Raw genomic sequence first — 13,920 nt, forward strand, 5'->3', positions numbered from 1 at the left:
CTCATCATCATCATCTCTCATCGTCTTCATCTCTCATCATGATTATCTCTCATCTTTCATATCTCATCTCCCAACTATTATCTCTCATCATCATCTCTCACCTTTCTTCTTTCCTCTCTCATATCTCATCGCTCATCAAAATCATCATGATCATCAACATCTCTTATCATCTCTTATCTTTCATCTCTCTTCTCTCATCGTCGTATCCATCTTTCATCATCATAATCACCGTCCCTCATTTTCCATCCCTCATCTCTTATCTTTAATTTCTCATCTCCCATTTTATATCTCTCCTATCTCATCATCATCATCTCTCATCTTTCATTTCTCATCTCCCATCTTTCATCTTTAATCATCACCACCATCTCTCATATTTCATCTCTCCTCTCTCATATCTCATTTTCTATCTCTCATCTCTCATCACCACCACTCTGATCATCAATATCTGTTATCATCATCATCTCTTATCTCTCATCTCCCGGATCTCTCATCTCTCATATCTCATCTATAATCATAATCAATTATCATCATCACAATCGTCTTCATTTCCAACTATCGTCTTTGTCACTTTTATTACATTTTCAAAGACAATTCGCTTATACGACGTTATACAACTTCCTGTCAAGGATCGTGAAGGACCCTAGCACAGTTGCTGCGTACGGAGAAGGAACTCCACGTTCCTGAGAAGCCGGATAGAAGAAAGGATCGGCAAGAAGAACGCACGGCGGTTACGTGCACTGGCACGACTTGGAATCAAGTAGGGGAATTCCTCCAGCAAATCCTTTGGATTTTTTTTCAGGAGTTTCTTCGCCGGATTTGTGGCGTAGTGGATGAGAACCGTACGAATGAGTTCTGAACGATACCACCGATTGCAAGGAAAGCTTTCGCTGCAACATCGAAAGCTGTGAGTAGCGTCACAATCCGCTGCTCCATTTCGTCAGGCCAGCCGCAGAACTGAACTGCAACGTTCACGTTGTGAAGTTGTGGGGAAATACGCGCATCACCAAGGCCTGCCGATCACCAACGTCCACCATACAGCTCCACAAATTCTAATAGTCACCTTTACGCACCGTTGGAGTTACGAGGCGACGGCTTTGGAGCAGTTAGCGTTGGGCTGCAGTAAGGCATGGCATGTTCCGCTGAACATCGTCAGCAAACCAGGAAAGGAGGAGTGAAGCAACAAGATGCAGAGGCTTCCGAAAGTGGAAGATGTCCGCGTTTCTAGCTGCTGTTTCTGTAGCATACAACATGAAGTTTTCGTTGATGCAGGCCAGGATTTCTGATCGCCATGTTAAAGGCAGCTGATCGACGTCCGAGTGCCAAGGAAGGATTCTAAGTTAAACTATGTTCTGTGGTCCTGCGGAAAGTAGTGGGTTATTGTCTGGCCCTACGAGCCGTTGAAACCATTGTAACGGAAAATTAGCAACAGTATATTATGAACCGAGATCAACGGCAACGACCACAGCGAGCAAAAAGGACTTGCGCTCGCAGTTGCAACATTTGGAACGCGGAACTGCCGATCTCTCAACTTCATTGGGAGCACCCGTATACTCGCCGATCTACTGAAGGACTGTTTGGCAGTTGAGGATCAAGGGCCGATTCTTAAACTCCAGCATAATCAACGTGCACAACTCACACTCCGGAAGCACTGATGCTGACAAGGACATACTCAACGCGCAGCTCAAATGCAAGTACGACCGCTGCCCAAGACACGACGTCAAGATCATCATAGGAGACCTAAACACCTAGGCAGGCCAGAAGGAGGAATTCATCCTGACAATTGGAAAGCTCAGCACCCACTAGCTTACGAACGAGAACAGTCTTCGACTTATCGATTTCGCCGCCTCCTAAAACATGGCCACTCGTAGCCCCTTTTTCCAACACAGCCTCCCTAATCGCAAAACCTGGCAGACAGCATTGGAAATTGACCTCGTTCTGATTCATGGACGGCACTTCTTCGACATTATCGAAGTCAGGATCTATCGATGATCAAACTACGCCCAAAACTTTCCGTCACCAACAATGTACGATACCGCCGATCGCCACGGTAAATCTAGAGCGACTGAAGCAACCGGATGTCACCTCAGCATACGTGCAGAATCTTGAAACAGCATTACCAGACGAAGGTGAGCTCCATGTGGCCCCTCTAGAGGACTGCTGGAGTACAGTAAAAGGAGTCATCAACGACGCAGCCGAGAGCAGCATCGAGTACGTGGAAAGAAGACGACGAAACGAGAGGTTCGACGAGGAGTGCAATACGATTTTGGAGATGAACGCAATGGTGCGGTCATGCTGCAGCATGGAACTCGACATAACGTGAAATGATATAAACAAAAGTGGAAACAGTAGACCCATTTATTTCGGTAGGGAAAAACGCCACCTGGAAGGAGTGGAGTACGAGAAAATGAAACTGTTGTGTCGTTCGCAAGAAACATGGAAGTTCTACCAAAAGCATTGTTTGACGGGCATTGTTATCAGAGGGCGGAAATGAATGAGCTTCCAAGCTGAGGAAAGTTAACCATGCAGCCATCCACCAAATCAGTTTCATAATTTGCTGCTCATAAATCTTGGTCACCAGATTCTGCAAGTTCCGACCACAGTATGCAGCTGCTATCGAGTGCCGTCGTCACTTGCCTGCCAACAACGACGGTGGCACAAATGGACTTTTTCCACCCTGTTGTTCCGAATCGAGATGAACGATAAGCCTTCGGATCTGTTGCCGCACGATATCTATGATACCAACCAACCGACCGACTTAGCTTTCTTGGTACTGATCCAAGTACCAGTCGGTCCCCTTTCTAACGACGGGTCCTATCTGTTGGGGTACGGGAGGGGATCTCTGTTAACTGCCTTTACACTATAAAACCCAAACAGAGTCTGAGCAATCCGACCCTCAGTGCAAGTGTGTGTGTGTCATTGTGCCATCTTTATTGCGTGCTTACGGTACGTAGGTGGGATGTATCTAGTCTAGTCAGCCGTGTTTCCGTTTGTTGGCTCGGGCTTCGCCTGCTCTGCTCTAGCTGGCTGATTACGTCTGTTCTTCGAAGTGGTGCTGGATATTATTGTTCCTCCCAGTGGAATTGATAGGAACGAGCCCGCCGCCGCCGTTGCGTTGTCGTGCGCTGTACCTACACAGATAGCAGGACTTATTCAACTACACATAGCGTTCGTTCCGTTTTTATGTTCATCCTATTTTTACGCTTTGGCTCGACAAGTCGTCTGACTGGAGCCCTCTGGATCCACGTGCAGACAGTGTTTGGGGCTCCGCAGTGCCTCAATCGGGAATTTCTTTCTCGCAAGAAAGAACACACGGGTTTACACTTTAATCACTTTATTGACTTTCACTTGGCGTTGTCCAAGCCACGCCAACGCTTGTTATTACACTTTACTTCACTAAACACTACTTGACCGTTTGCCGGGTCAGAATGATACTATTTCGTAGTACGCAGAAACGCATCTGCTTAAATAGTGCTCAAAAATGTTGCACGACATAAATTCGAATCTTCTGGAACAATCCGGAAATCTGGTGTCACTGCAACTCACGCGGTCGGCTCTCTGCGCATGATGACGGCGATGATGATGATGACGCTGAGTTCCCGACGGTGGCGGTGGCGGCAACGCGCGCGTTCACTCACAAGCGCGCGTTTACATCGATGAGTGGCGATGATGATGGTGCCGGCGGCGGGTGAGCAACTTGCTGCTGATGATGGTGCTCCCGCGTTTGACGTTTTCCATCTTCTCTTGCGTGATAGGGGAAAGTGGGGCACATTTGCCACCGGAGCGTACTTGTCGGTAGCGAACATGCACCCCCGGGCTGGAAGTCATCTGAAGCACTGCAATGTGGATTGCAGTTGTCTTCGATCGGTAGAATGGAGAGCTTGGAAATCGCTCGTCGGTATGTTGTTCCGTTAATCCTCACGTCGACAGCTCGGATCACTCCTTTGCGATGACTGGGATGCAGCACATAGATCTGCTTGCACTGCTCGTTGGCTTCCTTGCGATGAATTTCATCCGCTTGCGTCTCATGCTGGATAACCTTCACGATGAGTTCCAGAGAATCTCGTAACTCTGGAATCGTTGGACGATGACTGGTAACGCGCTGTGAGGCGTTCTTTAGTCGGCAGTTCCGAATAAATCGCTGAGCTAGAGCAGTCACACGCTGTAGTTTACGAAATGAGCTGTACTTTGAAAATAGAGGCAGCTCATCTTGGTTGATTTCGGATGCAGTGACGATCGGTGTTGCTCGTATCTCCGAGATAGCATCGTCAGGAAAGTCTGCTGGAATCTCCACATCGTAATCTGCACATTGAAGAAACTTGGGCTCAGTCCACCACAACTCGCCGGTACGCAGTGCTTCTGGCAGCCGTCCTCGCGTGACGACGTCATCCGGGTGTTCCTTCGTTGAAATGTACCTCCATTTTACATTCGACGAGCCTGTGAGCAGCTGTATTTTCTCAATACGGTTCCGCACGAAGGCCTGCAGGGATACCAATGGTTTCTTCAGCTTGGCTATGTTGATAACCGGGGAAAGGAAGTCAATCACGTCGAAGAGCTTCCTGATTTCGGGTAGTACAGATCGCTTGGTCGGAGGTTTCAAGTAGTCGGTAAAATGAATCGCGTCGAATGCAACCTCATCCCTCAGTCGACTCCAAGACATACCCAGAGTTTTCATGACTCCGTCACAGCCGTAACTGAGATTTACCAATTCCTCACGATCTGATTCAGGGATGCGTTCAAGCAGCTTCGTAGCGTTGGAGCTCCACTTATGGACAGGGAACCCCGCGAATTTCAGCATTCCAATAAGCTGGGTCTGGCATTCGATGGCTTCAGCTACGGTATCAGCTCCGTCGACGTAGCAATCTTCTCGGATGATGTTCGCAGCGATAGGGAAGGAATCGGCCTCGTCGATACTCAGCTGCAACAAACACCATGTCGCGAGGAATGGAGCGCACGCTGTTCCATACGTCACCGTTGTTAACTCCAGTACCCGAAGAGGTTGCGCAGGATCATCTCGCCAGAAAATCCTTTGGAAGCTCGAATGGGCTGGAACTACCTTGATCTGCCGACACATCTTCGAAATATCAGCCGTGAAAACAAAGAATTGCTTAAATAAGCGAACGAGGATGACGAAGATGTCGTTCTGCACTGTTGCTACCACCAGAAGAGCTTGATTGAGAGCAACGTCAGATGGCGAAGCCTTGGCTGATGCATCGAACACCACACGAAGCTTTGTACTGGAGCTCGATGGACGAAGTACCGCATGATGGGGTATGTAGTACCGGGGTCGACTCGGTGCATCGCAGTCCTCGAAGATCTCTCGGCAGTGTCCTAGGGCTTCGTAGTCGTCGACGAACTTACTGTACTGGAGTTTCAGAGCAGGACCTTCTTCATCCGCCTTTCGAGGGAAAAGAAGCGACGCTGGGCTAACTCTCGGTTGTCCTTCAGCTGGGGAGGATATTCTCGGAAAGGCAGCGACACAACATATCTGCTGTCCACGTCTCGATAGTGGGTATCCTGAAACTTCTTTTCGCATTCCTCCTGGTCCGTAGGTTGATCAGCATCGTTGACTTCTTCGACTTCCCAAAACCTTTTCATGGTCTCGGAGAGTGTGCTGGCTGTGGATACGTAGCACTGCTGATCGTTCTGCTCTTCCTCGACGTCACCAGCGACCACCCATCCAAACTGCGTCTCCTGAAGATCGGGCAAGTCGTCTCGCAGCTGGATTCTTCCCAATTTGAGCAGTCGGAGGAAATGGGATACGCCAAGCAGCATATCGATTTGGCCAGGCGTATTGAACTCGGGATCAGCCAGAAACACGGATGTCGGAATCGGCCACTTCGAGATATCCAGCTGGGTCGTGGGGATGACTCCTGTCACCTGTCGGAGGCATTCGACCATCGTTGAGAAGTCAGTGTACCTGGATTCGACTGCCACTGTCAACTTCTCATGAGCGCAAGTCCTGGCTGCACCTACTCCCGTAATTGGCCAGACGATCTGCCATACTCCGTGAAATGAAGCTCATCTGCGATCCAGAATCCAGAAGCACACGACAGGGTACCTTCCTGTTGCAGAGGTCTCGCAAATTCACCAGAGCTGTCATGAGCATCACCGTCTTCTGTTCCAACGGTTGGTTGTTCGGAACAGCCGTGTTTGACGATGATCGAGAAGGTAACTGCGATGGCGACGCCGGTTGGTTCACTGGAGCTGTGCTTGCCTGCTGTACCGGTTGAGCGAGCTTCTCTGGTGATGGCTTCGGGATCTCATGCAGAAGCGTGTGGTGCCTTCGCTGGCACTCCGCACAAGTCTTCCTGGATGGGCACTTGGCGGATCGATGTCCTGGACTTAGGCAGTTGAAGCATAGGTTCAACTCCTTTACCTTCTCTGTACGTTGTGCGGTGGTCCACTTGTTGAACATAGGGCACTCGAAGTGGCGATGATCCTCGTTACACAGAAGACAACGCTGGGGCTTGCTCGTCGGAGTTGCAGCGTGCACCTTCTGGCTTGTATACTTCGTGTTGGATGGCCTGAAGCTTCCTTCCTTTGTTGAAGATGCTTGGTGTTGACGGTTCTGAAATCGCTCCAACACCTGACACTCGTTCTGCAGGAATTGCATTGTCTTGTCGAAGTCAGGCAGCTTACCGTGCTCCTGGGTCCTCTCCCACAGCTGAAGTGTCTGGTCATCCAGTCGGGCCGTGACGATCTTTGTCAGCAAGAGACCAGACATCGCGTCAACCTTTACGCCTTGGTATTCTAGTCCTCCGATGTGCCGGTTGACCGCCTTGACCAGCTCCAACAGGTCTTTGTGGTTCCTCTTCGCAATCGGCTTCAGCTCCAAGAGACCCGCCAGATGGGTGTCAACGATCACACGAGGATTTTCGAACTGGTCTCGAAGCTGCTTCCAGGTCTGCTGGAAGTTATTCTCCTGGATCATTTTTGCTGTAATCCATCCCGACGCTTCGCCGAGTAGGGCCTTGTCAAGATGGTGCAGCTTCATGGCGTCGGATTCGTTGCTGCGCACGACGATGTCCTCAAACATTGCTCGGAACTTCAGCCAATTCTCCACTTTCCCATCGAAGCTGGGAATCGGAGCTCGCAATGGTTGTTGCTGGATGATGACCTGTGGGTTGCCGGTTGCCATTGCAGGGGCACCACTGGCAGTCAGCTTCGTGGAGAGCCGCTCGAGTCGATCCGTCGCTTCGATATGCAGCATGTCGAAAGCCATCTGCATTTCACCCTGCTCCTCGAATTTGGACGGCGGTGTAGCATCCAGCACTTCTCGGTGAGCTGCTTCGTACTCCTGGTAGTGCAGCTCCAGCCTCTTTGCGAAGACCTTCAGCAATGATGGCGTAACCTTCGTCGGATCGTCCTCTGCTTCCTGCAGAGTTTGGTTGATCATTGTGACCTTCCTCTTGATTTGGCCACGGTGATAGATGAGGGTCTTGACGTCATCCATCTCTTCCTCCTTCTTGCCCTTTTTCTTATTCTCCGATTTCGGTGTGTGATTCAGAGGCGACATCTCTCTTCGTCACACGCACTTCGTTTGGGTGGGGGGTACGACCGACGGTTGGTCGAAGTTCTCCTCTTCGGTGTCCTCGCAGGTTGTCACCGAAAGTGCCGATCTCCTCTGACCGATGGGGATCCTCGGCTGGTCGCCTCGATGACCAGGGGAACGTCGCACTTGTGCCAATCTCCTCGCTGACCGGCAGAAAATCCTTCAGGGGAAGGGTCTCGTTTCCACTGATCGCTCCTCGATCAGCAGAAAGCTTCGCTGATACCGACCGACTCGTCGATCGATAGAAATCCTCCGATGGGATGGTGTCTTTGCCGGCGGCAAAGATGACACCGTTGGTGCCGATTGTCCACAGACCGGCAGGGATTCCTCGACTGGTCGCCTCGATGACCAGCAGGAGTCGATGGTGAACCGGGGACTGTAGGCCGGTTCCACTCCACGGGCACTGAATCCGGTTCGGACGGACCAAAATGTTTGGGGCTCCGCAGTGCCTCAAACGGGAATTTCTTTCTCGCAAGAAAGAACACACGGGTTTACACTTTAATCACTTTATTGACTTTCACTTGGCGTTGTCCAAGCCACGCCAACGCTTGTTATTACACTTTACTTCACTAAACACTACTTGACCGTTTGCCGGGTCAGAATGATACTATTTCGTAGTACGCAGAAACGCATCTGCTTAAATAGTGCTCAAAAATGTTGCACGACATAAATTCGAATCTTCTGGAACAATCCGGAAATCTGGTGTCACTGCAACTCACGCGGTCGGCTCTCTGCGCATGATGACGGCGATGATGATGATGACGCTGAGTTCCCGACGGTGGCGGTGGCGGCAACACTCACAAGCGCGCGTTTACATCGATGAGTGGCGATGATGATGGTGCCGGCGGCGGGTGAGCAACTTGCTGCTGATGATGGTGCTCCCGCGTTTGACGTTTCCCAGCACGGAGAAAGTTAGGCGTTCGACAATGTTAGGCATTTGTTAGTTCAGGCCGAACATTTCAATAGGTCCTATCTGCATTTGAGAGGCTCTCTTTGTTCACTTTCTCTTTCAATTATTGCAATGCAATGGTACACTTTTCAACTATTTTTGCAGTACAAATCAAAAGACGATTGTTTTGACCATCGTTCAATGCAAGGAGACAATCATAATACAAATAAACAACTGAGATATTAACGAAAGAGAGGGAAACCAAAGAGAGCCTCTCTTCTGCAGATTGGACCTTTAGACATGTTTGGCCTGAGTTATGTTGCTCATCGAAAATTTTTGGAGAGCATAAATCATAACCCCGAATTTATGCTGAATGTTCGATTTTTTCGCGCATCATTGACAGTTGAGCAAATGGCAGTGGAAAAACACTTTGTTAGTTGCGGCAGCTTAAAAATCGCGTTCGTCGGTCGAGAAAAAGAAAAAAATTGCTAGTCTCAAATAGTTAAACCCGTAGGAACCATTTCGTCGTTGCGTTGTCCAACCCATCAGTTAATCGTCGCTGCTCCTGGCCACTAAGTCCGTTTCGTTCGCGTCGTACCGTCGCCGGAACCTGTCATCTCCAAAACAGTGACCGATTCCGTTAAGTTTGGCTCCATCGTGATTTTATTTTTAATTTGATTTATTTTTCATTTAATTTCAATTAAATTTAAATTAAAGCTTAATTAAATTTTGATCAAATTTTATTTAAATTTTAATTAAATTTTAATTAAATTTTAATTAAATTTTAATTAAATTTTAATTAAATTTTAATTAAATTTTAATTAAATTTTAATTAAATTTTAATTAAATTTTAATTAAATTTTAATTTAATTTTAATTTAATTTTAATTTAATTTTAATTTAATTTTAATTTAATTTTAATTTAATTTTAATTTAATTTTAATTTAATTTTAATTTAATTTTAATTTAATTTTAATTTAATTTTAATTTAATTTTAATTTAATTTTAATTTAATTTTAATTTAATTTTAATTTAATTTTAATTTAATTTTAATTTAATTTTAATTTAATTTTAATTTAATTTTAATTTAATTTTAATTTAATTTTAATTTAATTTTAATTTAATTTTAATTTAATTTTAATTTAATTTTAATTTAAATTTAAATTTAATTTAATTTTAATTTAATTTTAATTTAATTTTAATTTAATTTTAATTTAATTTTAATTTAATTTTAATTTAATTTTAATTTAATTTTAATTTAATTTTAATTTAATTTTAATTTAATTTTAATTTAATTTTAATTTAATTTTAATTTAATTTTAATTTAATTTTAATTTAATTTTAATTTAATTTTAATTTAATTTTAATTTAATTTTAATTTAATTTTAATTTAATTTTAATTTAATTTTAATTTAATTTTAATTTAATTTTAATTTAATTTTAATTTAATTTTAATTTAATTTTAATTTAATTTTAATTTAATTTTAATTTAATTTTAATTTAATTTTAATTTAATTTTAATTTAATTTTAATTTAATTTTAATTTAATTTTAATTTAATTTTAATTTAATTTTAATTTAATTTAATTTAATTTTAATTTAATTTTAATTTAATTTTAATTTAATTTTAATTTAATTTTAATTTAATTTTAATTTAATTTTAATTTAATTTTAATTTAATTTTAATTTAATTTTAATTTAATTTTAATTTAATTTTAATTTAATTTTAATTTAATTTTAATTTAATTTTAATTTAATTTTAATTTAATTTTAATTTAATTTTAATTTAATTTTAATTTAATTTTAATTTAATTTTAATTTAATTTTAATTTAATTTTAATTTAATTTTAATTTAATTTTAATTTAATTTTAATTTAATTTTAATTTAATTTTAATTTAATTTTAATTTAATTTTAATTTAATTTTAATTTAATTTTAATTTAATTTTAATTTAATTTTAATTTAATTTTAATTTAATTTTAATTTAATTTTAATTTAATTTTAATTTAATTTTAATTTAATTTTAATTTAATTTTAATTTAATTTTAATTTAATTTTAATTTAATTTTAATTTAATTTTAATTTAATTTTAATTTAATTTTAATTTAATTTTAATTTAATTTTAATTTAATTTTAATTTAATTTTAATTTTAATTTAATTTTAATTTAATTTTAATTTAATTTTAATTTAATTTTAATTTAATTTTAATTTAATTTTAATTTAATTTTAATTTAATTTTAATTTAATTTTAATTTAATTTTAATTTAATTTTAATTTAATTTTAATTTAATTTTAATTTAATTTTAATTTAATTTTAATTTAATTTTAATTTAATTTTAATTTAATTTTAATTTAATTTTAATTTAATTTTAATTTAATTTTAATTTAATTTTAATTTAATTTTAATTTAATTTTAATTTAATTTTAATTTAATTTTAATTTAATTTTAATTTAATTTTAATTTAATTTTAATTTAATTTTAATTTAATTTTAATTTAATTTTAATTTAATTTTAATTTAATTTTAATTTAATTTTAATTTAATTTTAATTTAATTTTAATTTAATTTTAATTTAATTTTAATTTAATTTTAATTTAATTTTAATTTAATTTAATTTAATTTTAATTTAATTTTAATTTAATTTTAATTTAATTTTAATTTAATTTTATTTAATTTTAATTTAATTTTAATTTAATTTTAATTTAATTTTAATTTAATTTTAATTTAATTTTAATTTAATTTTAATTTAATTTTAATTTAATTTTAATTTAATTTTAATTTAATTTTAATTTAATTTTAATTTAATTTTAATTTAATTTTAATTTAATTTTAATTTAATTTTAATTTAATTTTAATTTAATTTTAATTTAATTTTAATTTAATTTTAATTTAATTTTAATTTAATTTTAATTTAATTTTAATTTAATTTTAATTTAATTTTAATTTAATTTTAATTTAATTTTAATTTAATTTTAATTTAATTTTAATTTAATTTTAATTTAATTTTAATTTAATTTTAATTTAATTTTAATTTAATTTTAATTTAGTTTTAATTTAATTTTAATTTAATTTTAATTTAATTTTAATTTAATTTTAATTTAATTTTAATTTAATTTTAATTTAATTTTAATTTAATTTTAATTTAATGTTAATTTAATTTTAATTTAATTTTAATTTAATTATTTTTTATTTTTATTTTTATTTTAATTTTAATTTTATTTTTAATTTTATTTTAACTTGTTTTTAAAACTTTATTTTCAAACAAATTAAATTAAATTAAAATTAAATTAAAATTAAATTAAAATTAAATTAAAATTAAATTAAAATTAAATTAAAATTAAATTAAAATTAAATTAAAATTAAATTAAAATTAAATTAAAATTAAATTAAAATTAAATTAAAATTAAATTAAAATTAAATTAAAATTAAATTAAAATTAAATTAAAATTAAATTAAAATTAAATTAAAATTAAATTAAAATTAAATTAAAATTAAATTAAAATTAAATTAAAATTAAATTAAAATTAAATTAAAATTAAATTAAAATTAAATTAAAATTAAATTAAAATTAAATTAAAATTAAATTAAAATTAAATTAAAATTAAATTAAAATTAAATTAAAATAAAATTAAAATTAAATTAAAATTAAATTAAAATTAAATTAAAATTAAATTAAAATTAAATTAAAATTAAATTAAAATTAAATTAAAATTAAATTAAAATAAAATTAAAATAAAATTAAAATTAAATTAAAATTAAATTAAAATTAAATTAAAATTAAATTAAAATTAAATTAAAATTAAATTAAAATTAAATTAAAATTAAATTAAAATTGAATTAAAATTAAATTAAAATTAAATTAAAATAAAATTAAAATTAAATTAAAATTAAATTAAATTAAATTAAATCAAATTAAAATTAAAATTAAAATTAAAATTAAAATTAAAATGAAAATTAAAATTAAAATTAAATTAAAATTAAAATTAAAATTAAAATTAAAATTAAAATTAAAATTAAAATTAAAATTAAAATTAAAATTAAATTAAAATTAAAATTAAAATTAAAATTAAAATTAAAATTAAAATTAAAATTAAAATTAAAATTAAAATTAAAATTAAAATTAAAATTAAAATTAAAATTAAAATTAAAATTAAAATTAAAATTAAAATTAAAATTAAAATTAAAATTAAAATTAAAATTAAAATTAAAATTAAAATTAAAATTAAAATTAAAATTAAAATTAAAATTAAAATTAAAATTAAAATTAAAATTAAAATTAAAATTAAAATTAAAATTAAAATTAAAATTAAAATTAAAATTAAAATTAAAATTAAAATTAAAATTAAAATTAAAATTAAAATTAAAATTAAAATTAAAATTAAAATTAAAATTAAAATTAAAATTAAAATTAAAATTAAAATTAAAATTAAAATTAAAATTAAAATTAAAATTAAAATTAAAATTAAAATTAAAATTAAAATTAAAATTAAAATTAAAATTAAAATTAAAATTAAAATTAAAATTAAAATTAAAATTAAAATTAAAATTAAAATTAAAATTAAAATTAAAATTAAAATTAAAATTAAAATTAAAATTAAAATTAAAATTAAAATTAAAATTAAAATTAAAATTAAAATTAAAATTAAAATTAAAATTAAAATTAAAATTAAAATTAAAATTAAAATTAAAATTAAAATTAAAATTAAAATTAAAATTAAAATTAAAATTAAAATTAAAATTAAAATTAAAATTAAAATTAAAATTAAAATTAAAATTAAAATTAAAATTAAAATTAAAATTAAAATTAAAATTAAAATTAAAATTAAAATTAAAATTAAAATTAAAATTAAAATTAAAATTAAAATTAAAATTAAAATTAAAATTAAAATTAAAATTAAAATTAAATTTAAAATTAAAATTAAAATTAAAATTAAAATTAAAATTAAAATTAAAATTAAAATTAAAATTAAAATTAAAATTAAAATTAAAATTAAAATTAAAATTAAAATTAAAATTAAATATGTTTCGTCCAGCTTTCATTCGAGGCAGAAGTGCGGTTGTAGTAGTGAACGCCGATAAAAGTTCACTACTACAATCACACTTCTTGCTCGGATGACAGCTGGAATGAAAACAAGCAGCATAAAATCTATGCCTAACATTTGTCTAACAGCCCATACTAAAACATGTCTAACGTTAGTCTAATGTTAGACTAACAAACATATTTCGAATTTGCAACATGTCTAACAAAAGTGTGTCATATCTGTCTAATTTTAGACTAACATTAGGCAAAAGTGAGACAAAAAGTTAGCCTAACAAGCTGGCCAGTTAGTCTCACATTAGGCTAATGTTAGGCTAACCCTCCGTACTGGGTTTCCATCTTCTCTTGCGTGATAGGGAAAAGTGGGGCACATTTGCCACCGGAGCGTACTTGTCGGTAGCGAACAGACAGTGAAATGAAATTTTCCCAAAAATGCAAATGT

Source organism: Aedes albopictus, chromosome 1, assembly GCF_035046485.1.
Source record: "Aedes albopictus strain Foshan chromosome 1, AalbF5, whole genome shotgun sequence".
Taxonomy (NCBI): domain Eukaryota; kingdom Metazoa; phylum Arthropoda; class Insecta; order Diptera; family Culicidae; genus Aedes; species Aedes albopictus.